Here is a 12,682-nt window from a genome sequence, read left to right on the forward strand (position 1 = left end):
ACCTAAGAAGCCACATGGAGACAAATTTATAGCCCAGCATGAATTTTCCTGCAAATGAGTGTCAAAGGGGCAAATCGCCCTGAGAACCCACCGTGTGCCTGCTCATGGCTAGACTGTGGCTGCCCCAGCTCATATAGAATGTGATGGGGATGTGCACAGGCAGACCTCATGACTACACCCACACAGCAATATGCGACCATACAGATGAATGCATATCCAGCTAGGGTGACAAATTCAGGGTTGTGTGAATGCGACACAAGTATATGCACAGAGAGATCCAAACTATTCAAGCAGAAGATATTAAGTACATTTGACCAGGTTTGGATCCATTGCAAATTATATTGCACTCCCTCACAAAAAATGATTTTCAAAAATAGATAGATTTGCAAGGGTGGCAGAGGAAAAGGTTGGGGGAGGGGGAGTGAGAGTGAGAGGAAGACTTACAGATGAGGCAGGGAGACAAGGAAGAGAAACCTGAAGAAAGGGATATACTGTAGAAGGTATCAAAGCCCCACCCATATATGGGAACAGGATACTCTGCTCAAGACTCCTTTGGTTGCTGAACCTTCTCAAGACAGCATTCCCACTCGTTCCCACACTGTGCTTCACAACCAGGAGGACTAGGAACTTGCTTTCATATTTTGCTGGAAAGCTGGGATTCTTGAGATGGCAAATACCACGTTGTGCACTTGTGCAGTGAAATCACACTGTGTGTGCACTCACAGTAAGGTAGGTTGATTGATTAATTGGGCTAATTTCAGCCGGATGCAGACGTGCTTAACGAGCTGACACCCAACCATTCAGAGAAGCTTGCCCACACAAGTACTTATCTGTCCCTCTATCTACTCACAACTGCAAGCAGATATGGACAGGAAGAGAAAAATGTTTCTACAAAGGTATGGCCACTGCAAGGGGGAAGCATGCATGGCATGCATGCATGAGTGCAAATACATGGACCTATTTGCACAAAGGTACAGACACACAAGAGACGTGCGGAAAAAATATTTGCACGCGCGTGCACACACACACAAGCTGTGGGGGGAGGGAAATATACATGCATAATCTCCTACCTGCAGATTAAGCTCCTAGGAAGGGGAATGCACATAATGGTGCACAAAATGGCATATATATAAATACAGGCACACACACAAGATGCATGTACACCCTGAAACATATGGAAATGCTCTTCCCTCCTCCCGTTCTCGCTCTCCTTCTTTCTCCATCTCAAACACATGACTACCGACACTTCAGTACATGCCTTACACAAATGCACACACATACACATTGCAACCCCCCCCCCCGCCATCAGCCCATGTGCACCTGTACAGGTCTCCACGGGTGTACAAGCGCGTCGACATGCCTCCGGCCAAGCTGCACACCTTGCGCAGGGGAACACATGTCCGCACACAGCCCCCCTCATGCCCTTTTGCCTAAAGCTCCCACAACGCCCTCCCCGGGCCGGGGGGGGGGCTTTTGACAGTCCTCCCCCCGACGGCAACAACGTGGGCTCCTACCGAACTACCAAGGTGGATGTGCGTGGGAAAGGTGAGGGGTAGGGGGAACACCCCCCCCCGTCTTTGACACACACGCGCGCGCACACACCCGTTTTCTCACTCACCTAGGTCCCATCGATGCTTTGCCTCCCCCCACTCCAGATCATAAGCGGAGACACCCCCCCCTTCTTGAGATCAGGTCCCTCCAGAGGGGGGCGTGGCGGGGTCCAACCCGCGGTGGCCACACGCGAGGGCTGCGCCGGTGTCACCTCCAGCGGCCATGCCTGCCTCGCCGCTGCCGAGTGGAGCGCGGCAGCACCTTTCCCCGTCGTGGGAACCCCCCCTCCTTCCCACCAGAGGTCGGTGACGTCCCCCCCCCCCGGCGCAGAAAGACCTCTCCCCACCCCCACCTCCAAACACCCCGGCGTGCAGTCGCCGCTCCCCTCCCCACAACCACCCCTACACGGATCCACCCACACGCGTGGCCCCCCTCCTCTCCCCGCTCCCCCGTTACCTGCCGAGGATGGGAGCCGCTCAGCACATGCTCTCTCTCTCTCTCTCCTTGGGGGGGACCCTCTGGCTGGTCCCCCCCTCCTCCACCGCCGCCCCCCTCTCTCTCTCTCTCTCTCCTGGCGGCGTGTCCTTGCGGTGGGCGGAGAGGTCCTCCAGATGTTTCCGCTGGGGAGGGAGGGGCGGAGGCGAAGCCGCGCTAAACTGGGGTGTGTGTATAGGCGGGGAGGTAGGGGGCTGCTTCAGGCTTCCATGGCGGCGCCCCTTGCCGTCTACGAGCCGCTCGGTCTCCCAGGGCTGCGCTGCTTCCCGCCGCTCCCTCCCTGCTTCCCTCGCTCCCTCCCACCCTCCTAATGCTGCTGCTGGGGGGAGGACGCGCCTCGCCTCGCCTCGCCTCTCTCTCCCCGCCCCGCCCCCACCCACCCCTGCTCCCTTTCTGCTGTTCAGGAATGCATGGCTTTTTTGTGCCCAGCCCCCCACCCAGTCTCATTCATAGCGTCACGTGGGTGTGGGTGTGGGGCGGGGTGGGGGTGGAAAGGGATCCAGCAACCACGCGCGCGCGCGCGCTCACACACACACACACACACACACACGAGGCTGATGGGCTCCTATTTCAGTGGGGCAGTGAATCCGCTCTGGGTTTCAGTCAGCACCTTGGATAGCTCCGTTAGAACTCTGACTGGTTCTGACTGAAACCCAGAGTGGATTCATCACCCCACCGAAATAGGAGCCACCAGCCTCCACTGCACACACACGGGCGCACCCCCCCATCTTTGGTCACCAGCCTCAACCCCGCATCCCTCCTTCTCTCGCCCCCCCCTTCTTGGCTTCTCTCACAACCTTGGGTCCTCCTAGGCTTCTTTTCCTAAGGCACCAGGTCTCATCCTTGACCCCCCTCCCCCCATTTATCCATCTTATAGACCCTGCTTCCTCGGGGACTGGCTTCATTTACATCCCCATTCTTCCCTGGGTCTTCTGTTCATTCCGATCACCAGTATCTCTAGAAAGAGATGCTTCCCATGCTTCACCACCACCCCATGCTACGGTGCTTTCCTAGGCGAGGCTTAAATGGGATTGGGGTTCGAAATCCATTTATAATGAGGGTTTTGAAAATTAAGCAAGCTCGACCAGCATGTGTGTTCCAGTTCTATTCTGCACCCATAGATCCTTCATTCTATCCCGTTGACATCTGTGGGTACCATCAGCCCTACACATCCGTACATGCAGCCCCGCATACCTTGCACTAGAGCCCCACACATCCCTCATCAGGGTCCCATCCTTACATCCTGAACCCCATCCATGTTTGCATCCCAAATATCTAGGATCTGTAGATATCAGCCTCCTTGCTGAATACTTAGCCTTATAGAATGTGTCAGGTTTTGCAGCCTTCCATACCTGCCCGGTACTTTTGTATCAGTACTATTTGCATCTCGGGTAAACACCAGCCCTAGAAACCAAAATACCCCCCCTATGCATTTCATTTCACTCCCTTCTTAGTTGTGCCCCCCACATTTTTGCCGCAGCCCAGACTTCTAAGGCCATGGCTTAGAAACAGCGATATGTGCAGAACTTGCAGAAACTAAAGTATACTTGTGGGATCAACTGGGTAATGCTTGGCCATGCGACTCGCAAGCCACACTCCAAACTGAAACCCATTTTAAATGTGCATGAGACACATGACTGCGCAAGGCTGTACATGAATCCTAGTATTTGCTTGTTTTTGTTACGCATTATTGTATATCACCCTTTAATTATATTCCCAGGGTAGTTTACAAAAAAGAATAAAACCATTAAAATATAAATACAAAACACTCACACCACCAAATGAGCTGAAAGCCACAACATTATAACAGCAGCATAAAAACAGTCAGCAGGATTAAAATTGCACCTGAAATGCTCAGGAAAATAAAAAGGTCTTTGACTGGTGTACCTGAATCATGAACATGAATCCCAGCATATATGTGAGACTGCACTATAGCCGGTGATCATGGACATAGGTGGCATGGACGGCAGAAGCAACTACATGGGTGAAGACAATATTCTGTGATGCACTTAGTTGGGACAAATACAGTCGGAGATGATCCAGCAGGTGTTACCACCATCTGCAACATGTATGGGGATATTGAGGCACATGCATAGCCACGAAACTCATGGTTTGACCTGCCAGGGCCACAGAAATGCATGCATAGTGATTGGGTGTGCACTTTGACATGGTCATGACATGTAAACACACATATACCCAATGGGGTTGTAATTTATATTATTTATTTGGTAGATTAATATCCCACCTTTCGACTGGAGTCCTCAAAGTGGCTTGCAACATTTACAAAATGAAATGGATGCATTAAAAACTGTACACATGGAAGAAAACAAAACAGGAGCTCCACCAGCTACAGAGCCAGGTGCAAAATGGTGGCTCGAGGGTGGTGGTGGAACAAATTACCTAGTGAACCCCATGAGGCATATACTGCATATGCAACTACAAATCTACATCTGAGATGCTAGGGTTCAGAGATGCTCATAGCTTAATTGATTGGGGAAAACAGCCTTTTAGTTGTTGCTACTGTTAAACAGCAGCTAGTAAGAAACCATTGTGCTCTACTGCAAATCATCCAGCAATGTGCTGCCAGTAGATCGTGATCCACCTTCTGCCCACCCCTGCTTATGTATGTATGTATGCATTTACTGTACTTTTAAATGGCCCAGTAACTGGAGTTCTCTGGGCAGTGTACAATACATTAAAAAGCAGTGGAGGCTGGTGGCTCTGATTTCGGTGGGGTGGTAAATCCATTCTGGGTTTCAGTCAGAACCAGCCAGAACTCTAAAGGAGCTGTCCGAGGTGCTGAACCTATTTTGGGGCTAGGGTTCAGCACCCTGGATAGTTCTTTAGAGTTCTGCCTGAAACCCAGAATGGATTAACAGCCCCGCCGAAATCAGAGCCGTTAGCCTCCACTGTTAAAAACATAAAATACAAACATTAAAAACAATTTAAAAAACAACAGCACAGAATATGTTAATATAGTCTGTGCTGGACTCATGTTAATATATTAACATTTGAACACCCACGAAATCACTAAATATATACATGAGTTCTATCTGCCCTTTGCATAAAAGCTTGTATTGGTCTGTGACCGTAATAAAAATTCATCATCACACCTCTACAGGCATCACCACCAGTATCATTGTTCTCATTCTTGTTGCTGCCTTCAGCACAAGAATGCTGTCTTTCCCCTCAACTCCCCTCTTTTAAGCAAAGGGATCTGTGCCTTTGGCATGGACACCTAAGTCCATCAGTGGAGGCTGGTGGCTCTGATGTCAGTGGGGCGGTAAATCTGCTCTGGGTTTCAGTCAGAACCAGTCAGAACTCTAAAGGAGCTATCCAAGGTGCTGAGCCCCAACCCCCAAAATCAGTTCAGGACCTTGGATAGCTCCTTTAGAGTTCTGACTGGTTCTGACTGAAACCCGGAGCGGATTCACTGCCCCACTGACATCAGAGCCACCAGCCTCCACTGAAGTCCATAAGACTGTATATAGCAATAGCTACTCAGTAGCTGGTCCAGTATGTAGAACCAGAGACCCAGCCAGAGATACAGGTGCTCTAGAGGAAAAATTAATTACGCATAACCTGAAATATGGGGTGACAGCTCCCCCCCCCCCAAGCTCTCCCTCAGTTCACACCTGGCAAAGGGACATATAATCAGACATGTATGGGATGCACAAACTCATCCAGGTATTGAGCAAACTCTGACACATCTGCTGACACCACCAACAGCCATACCAAAGGCCTGTACAGATGGAGATGAGAGGGGAAGCTGAAAGACTAGGTCATTTTTTCCCTCTTCCCTCCCCATCTCTTTTTCCTTGTGTGTCATGTCTTTTTAGACTGCAAGCCTGTGGGCAGGGGCTGTCTTGTCTGTCTTGTTTTACTGATTGCATGTAAGCTGCTCCGGGAGCCTTTTTGGCTGAGGGGTGGGCTAAAAATACTTCAAACAAACAAACAAGCAACCCCCCCCCCCAATACATGGAACTGATGGGAGGGCCAGCAAATGAACACATACGTATTTTGGTCAGCGTAGGCATACAATATATTATATATGATAGTATATTATATATTACAATAAACTTGCTTTTAGTCAAAATAGCTTCCAGAGTGTCTCACACCAATACGGTCCAAAATAGGTTCAGCAGCTATCCAAGGTGCTGAAACTATTTTGGGGCTAGAGTTCACCACCTTAGATAGCCCCTTTAGAGTTCTGGCTGGTTCTGATTGACACCCAGAGTGGATTTACAGCCCCACCATAACAGTAGCCACCAGCCTCTACTGGTCCAGACTCTCAGTAAGCTAGCAGGTTGCCTGGCTGCTGCCTCTCCCCCTTCTGATGGCCTCATTGATGGAAGTTGGTCGCTCAGGAGAACTGATTCTCAGATATGGCTCAAGGCTTCATTGCAGCTAACAATACATGCAGCAATCCCAAGGCACAGATTTTTAACACCTATGTCTGAAGTACAGCAGTGTAGTGGTAAACTTTGAAGTGCAGGTGCTCATCATGACACTTCCCATAGCCACACTCCCATGGGGAGTCCAAAAATGCAGGTAGCTGTGTTGATCCATATCTTTATGTGTGTGTGTGTGTGTGTGTGTGTGTGCGCGCGCGCGCACCAGTACCAGATTTAGGAACAAGCCAAGTAAGCCATGGCTGAGAGCGTCATATTATGAGGGGCCTCTAAATATGTTCGAGATAACTAAGATTTATGATAACTAAGATGAAATCGCTTTGGCTTAAATATCTTGGAAAGTCTTGTGTGACTTACAGCAGAGTCGCTTTTGATAGAGCGAAAGCATGGAAACACAGCATTTAGTATTGGAGGCAATAAGCACAAACTAGAACCAGTTTAAAAGAAGTTCAAATCAACTTACTTTATTAGTACTTTTATACACATCTTCAGATAAGGCTATTTAACACTGTTTAACTACAAGTACCCCATGAGATGGCAAGATTGAACATCGACATCTTGGGAATCAGCGAACTAAAATGCACAAGCATGGGCGAATTTAATTCAGGTGACTATCATATCTACTACTGTGGGCAAGAATCCCTTAGAAGAAATGGAGTAGCACTCACAGTCAACAAAAGGGTGGGAAAAGCAGTACTGGGGTACAATCTCAAAAACGATAGAATGATCTCAGTACGAATCCAAGGCAAACCATTCAACATCACAGTAATTCAAGTCTATGCCCCAACCACTGAGGCCGAAGAAGCTGAGGTTGATCGGTTCTATGAAGACCTACAACACCTTCTAGAACTAACACCAAAAAAAGAGATGTCCTCTTCATCATAGGGGATTGGAATGCTAAAGTAGGAAGTCAAGATTAAATAACCAGGATAACAGGCAAGCATGGCCTTAGTGCACAAAATGAAGCAGGATAAAGGCTAATAGAGTTTTGCCAAGAGAACATGCTAATCATAGCAAACACTCTTTTCCAACAGCACAAGAGGCGACTCTACACATGGACATCACTAGATGATCAATATCGAAATCAGATTGATTATGTACTTTGCAGCCAGAGATGGAGAAGTTCTATACAGTCAGTATAAACAAGACCTGGAGCTGAACTGTGGCAAAATTTCAGCTGAAATTGAAGAACGTAGGGAAAACCACTAAACCATTCAGGTATGACCTAAATCATATCCCTTATGAATATACAGTGGAGGTGAGGAATAGATTTACGGGATTAGACCTGATAGACAGAGTGCCTGAGGAACTATGGACAGAGGTCCGTAATATTGTTCAGGAGGCAGCAACTCAATGCATCCCAAAGAAAAAGAAATGCAAGAAAGCAAAGTGGCTGTCTGATGAGGCTTTGCAAGTAGCCAAGGAAAGAAGGGAAGCGAAAAGCAAGGGAGAAAGGGGAAGATATATCCAACTGAATGCAGAGTTCCAGAGAATAGCAAGGAGAGACAAGAAGGCCTTCTTAAATGAACAATGCAAAGAAATTGAGGAAAACAACAGAATGGGAAAGACTAGAGATCTTTTCAAGAAAATCGGAGATCTCAAGGGAACGTTTTGTGCAAATACGGGCATGATAAAGGACAAAGAAGGCAGGGACCTAACAGGAGCAGATGAGATGAAGAAGAGGTGGAAAGAATACACAGAAGAACTATACAGGGAAGATCTTAATGTCCCTGATAGCCATGATAGTGCAGTCACTGAACTTGAGCCGGACATCCTAGAGAGTGAAGTCAAGTGGGCCTTAGGAAGCATTAGTAACAACAAAGCTAGCGGAGAGGACAGTATTCCAGCTGAGCTATTTAAAATCCTAAAAGATGATGCTGTTAAAGTGCTGCATTCAATATGCCAACAAATCTGGAACACTCAACAGTGGCCACAAGACTGGAAAAGGTCAGTTTACATTCCAATTCCAAAGAAGGGCAATGCCAAAGAGTGTTCAAACTACTGTACAATTGTGCTCATTTCACATGCCAGCAAGGTTATGCTCAAAATCCTACAAGCTAGGCTTCAGCAGCATGTGAACTGAGAACTACCGGAAGTACAAGCTGGGTTTCGAAGAGGCAGAGGAACTAGAGATCAAATCGCCAACATTTGCTGGATCATGGAGAAAGCAAGAGAATTCCAGAAAAACGTCTATTTCTGCTTCATTGACTACGCTAAAGCCTTTGATTGTGTGGATCACAACAAACTGTGGCAAATTCTTAAAGAGATGGGAGTACCAGACCACCTTACCTGTCTCCTGAGAAACCTGTACGAGGGTCAAGAAGCAACAGTAAGAACCGGACATGGAACAACCAATTGGTTCAAAATTGGGAAAGGAGTACAACAAGGCTGCATATTGTCGCCCTGCTTATTTAATTTATATGCAGAGTACATCATGAGAAACACCAGGTTGGATGAATCACAGGTCGGAATTAAGATTGCCGGGAGAATTTTCAACAACCTCAGATACGCAGACAATACCACCCTAATGGCAGAAAGCAAAGAGGATCTCAAGAGCCTCTTGTTGAGGGTGAAAGTGGAGAGTGCAAAAGCTGGTTTGAAACTCAACATTAAAAAAACTAAAATCATGGCATTTGGCCCCATCACTTCCTGGCATATAGAAGTGGAAGAAATGGAAGCAGTGACAGATTTTATTTTCTTGGGCTCCAAGATCACCGCAGACGGTGACTGTAGCCATGAAATTAAAAGACGCTTGCTCCTTGGGAGGAAAGCTATGGCAAACCTAGACAGCATAGTAAGAAGCAGAGACATCACCTTGCCGACAAAGGTCCGCATAATCAAAGCTATGGTTTTCCCAGTAGCAACATATGGCTGTGAGAGCTGGACTATAAGGAAGGCTGAGCGCCGAAGAATTGATGCTTTTGAACTGTGGTGCTGGAGAAGACTCTTACGAGTCCCCTGGACTGCAAGGAGGTCAAATCAGTCAACCCTAAAGGAAATCAACCCTGACTGTTCATTGGAAGGATAGATACTGAAGCTGAAGCTCAAATATTTTGGCCACCTAATGCGAAGAGAAAAGTCACTGGAAAAGACCCTGATGCTGGGAAAGATTGAAGGCAAAAGGAGAAGGGGACGGCAGAGGATACGATGGCTAGATAGCATCACCGATGCAATGAATATGGACTTGAGCACACTCCGGGAGAGAGCAGAGGACAGGAAGGCCTGGCGTGCTATGGTCCATGGGGTCACGAAGAGTCGGACATGACTGAACGACTGAACAACAACAACAACCCCCTAACACTGGGTGGTAACCTTTCAATACCCTTTGTACTATGATGTAATAATTTTTTTCTCTTTATTTTTATGGTATGGGGCCTTTGACTCTTGACATGGCTTAAGGCGTCAGCATGTCTTAATCCTGCCCTGGTGTCTCTCTCTCTCACACACACACACCAACTCAAGCAAAGTCAACAAACAGGTCTCACAGGTTTTTATCCCCATCATGAGCAGGTCTTTAAAAAAGCAAAAGCTAATGGGTCTTAATTGCCCATTCAAGACCAAGCCAACCCCAAAATACATTGCATTACAACAGGGAACAATATACTGTTGCTGGGAAAATCCATTTCCCATCAGCTCCTGTGAGGTTTGTAGCTAAGCTTGGAGGGAACAAGGAAGTCAGAGGGGGCTGACGGATAACATCCTTGTCCCTGCTAATCAAAAAGTCCCGGTGCTTTGACCCAGCGATTCTTGCCTCCAGTACATCACTGGTGAAGTATCTTTCCATAAGAATATAAGAAGAAATTAGCAGATCTGGATGGAGGTGTGCAACTGACTCTGTATGTGATTGCACTCCCGCTAAAGAGCAAAGTATGCAGTTTGGGCGTTCTCCAGGATTCAGCACTTACTGTGCAGGCACAGGTGGCGTCGGAGGCCAGGAGTACTTTCTACTAGCTTTGGCTGGTTCATCAGCTGCAGCCTTATCTAGAGAAAGCTGGCCTTGCCTCAGCAACACTTGCCTTGGTTACATCTGGGCTTGGCTACTGTAATGCGCTTTACATGGGTATGGCCTGAAAGGCGGTTCAGAAACTATAACTGGTGCAAAATGCAGCAGCTCGAATACTTATAGGAGGTAGACATTCCAGTCACATGATTCCCATTCAGTGCCATTGACATTGCCTGCCTATTCGCTTCCAGACCCCAGTTAAGGTGCTGGCATGAGCCTTTAAGGCAAGGGTGTTGAGCTTCTTTCAGCTCCAAGGCTGCATTCCACTTTGGAGAAGCTCTTGGGAAGCTACATTCCAATGGTGGGCGGGGTCTAAGGCAAAAGGGGTGGAGCCAACATGCCAACATATTTTAGCTTAAAGCTCTTCCTGCCAATTGCTAAACCTTGGGAGAGGCCAGCGTGGAGCCTGCAGGCCAGATGGGGAACCTCTGCAGGCCACTAGAGATTTCCCATCCCTGATCTAGCCCAACCACCTGGTCATGATAAGGCTTATCATGTGCAGCGCATGTGTAGGCGATTTTAAGGCAATGGTCATATCATATCAAACAGGCATTGCTAAAATGGCTGCCTGAACCAAAATTTGCTTTTTTGACTAATTACTGGCAGGAAGCTTGACCTGGGGAAAAAAGAACATTATGAGGATCACTCTTGGTCAATAAGGTTCGTGCCCCAGACAGGCCAAAACCACAAACAACAAATTGGGAAATTTCTATAGTACTTTCTATATAGTATAATTTCTAAATTTCTATATAGTATAGTATAGAAATTTCTATAGTACTGTACAAGTAAAAACAAAACATTATCTAAATATGAAGAGGCAGGATTAAAAGAGCACAGTAGCCAATCAGAGTACAGTAAGCAATCACATCACATATCATGTTCAAGTATAAAACTATAGAAGTAAAGGGAAGATACTGGGTGGGGTTGTTCCCGGCAGGGAGTAATCTCTGCTGGCAGAAATCTGTATTGGTAATGTATGCACTCTGCATTGTCTTGTTTTGTTTTCCTATTGTAACCTTTGTCAGCAAATACCATGGTGTCAGTTTTGTTCTATAATTGTCTTAAATACACCTGCTTGGTGTTAATAAATGTTTAAAATATAATCTATGACCATATATTTATAAAGTAATTGTGTTGAGTGTAAAACGACTGGATCCTTCTCAGCATCAGAAGAACCACATGTCTATGGACTTAGATATAGACAGGAAGTAGGAGCCTGTCAAGATAACAGGAGGTCTGTTTAATTAGATTTATTATCCAGAAAATATTTCTCCTACACATGCAGAAACACAAGAGTAACATGTCTTGAGACAAACACAGAGTGCAGGGCCATTTGTTCCTGGGAAGAGCAAACATGCAATTAATTGTTTTGTGACACAGACAGACATGTGCACAAACACACGATATCTGCATTGTACTCTGCAGCAGGAGCACACAAGCACACCCACACCCACACATGTTGGACTGGTGGCGGGAAGAAGCAGTTTTTCTCCCACACTCCCAGCACATATACAGTCAGGGCCAGAAATATCGGAACAAGGATAACTGTTTTGGCAGTTGGCTTCTGTACACCACCGCTTTGAAGTTGAAAGGAAACACACCCAGATGGGAGCGAAGTCAGGACTTTCAGCTGTAATTCAAGCGGTTTGACAAAAGTGGGGCACTAACCATTCAGGAAGTACAGCCAGTGGCATACACACACACCCATCATTGGTGGCTCATAAGTAATGGAACAAACCAATATCATTTCAAACTTAAGGATCGCCTTTAATACCTGGATGAAAATCCTCTGCAGTCAATCACTGCCTGAAGTCTGGAACCCATGGACATGACCAAATGCTGAGTTCCCTCCCTCGAGATGCTTTGCCAGGACTTTACTGCAGCTGCCTTCAGCTGCTGCTTGTTTGTGGGTCTTTCTGCCTTCAGTTTTGTCTTCAGTAAGTGAAAAGCATGCCCTATTGGGTTGAGATCAGGTAACTGACTTGGCCATTGAAGAACACCCCACTTCTTTGGCTTGAGAAACTCTTGGGTAGCTTTCGCTGTATGTTTTGGGTCATTATCCATCTGCAATATGAAGCGGCATCCTATCAGTTTGGCAGCATTTGGCTGAATCTAAGCAGAAAGTATAGCCCTATATACTTCAGAATTCATCCTGCTGCTTTGATCAGCAGTCAGGTCATCAATAAACACCAGTGACCCGGTTCCATTGGCAGCCATACAT

At 46.9% G+C, this 12,682-nt stretch overlaps 1 protein-coding gene across 1 annotated transcript in view; it reads right to left on the reverse strand.

Annotated features, from left to right (window-relative positions):
• Nucleotides 1-2,296, reverse strand: part of LOC146341233 (SH3 and multiple ankyrin repeat domains protein 1-like) — a 75,257-nt gene extending 72,961 nt beyond the window's left edge. Inside the window, exon 1 of the mRNA XM_084807328.1 lies at nt 2,008-2,296. The gene's annotated coding sequence lies outside the window, so the exon portion shown is untranslated. The remainder of the gene's footprint in view (nt 1-2,007) is intronic.
• Nucleotides 2,297-12,682: the final 10,386 nt, after the last annotated feature.

The sequence above is a fragment of the Heloderma suspectum genome, chromosome 6, assembly GCF_057233095.1.
Source record: "Heloderma suspectum isolate Gila_16-S chromosome 6, 16-S_ref, whole genome shotgun sequence".
Lineage (NCBI taxonomy): Eukaryota > Metazoa > Chordata > Lepidosauria > Squamata > Helodermatidae > Heloderma > Heloderma suspectum.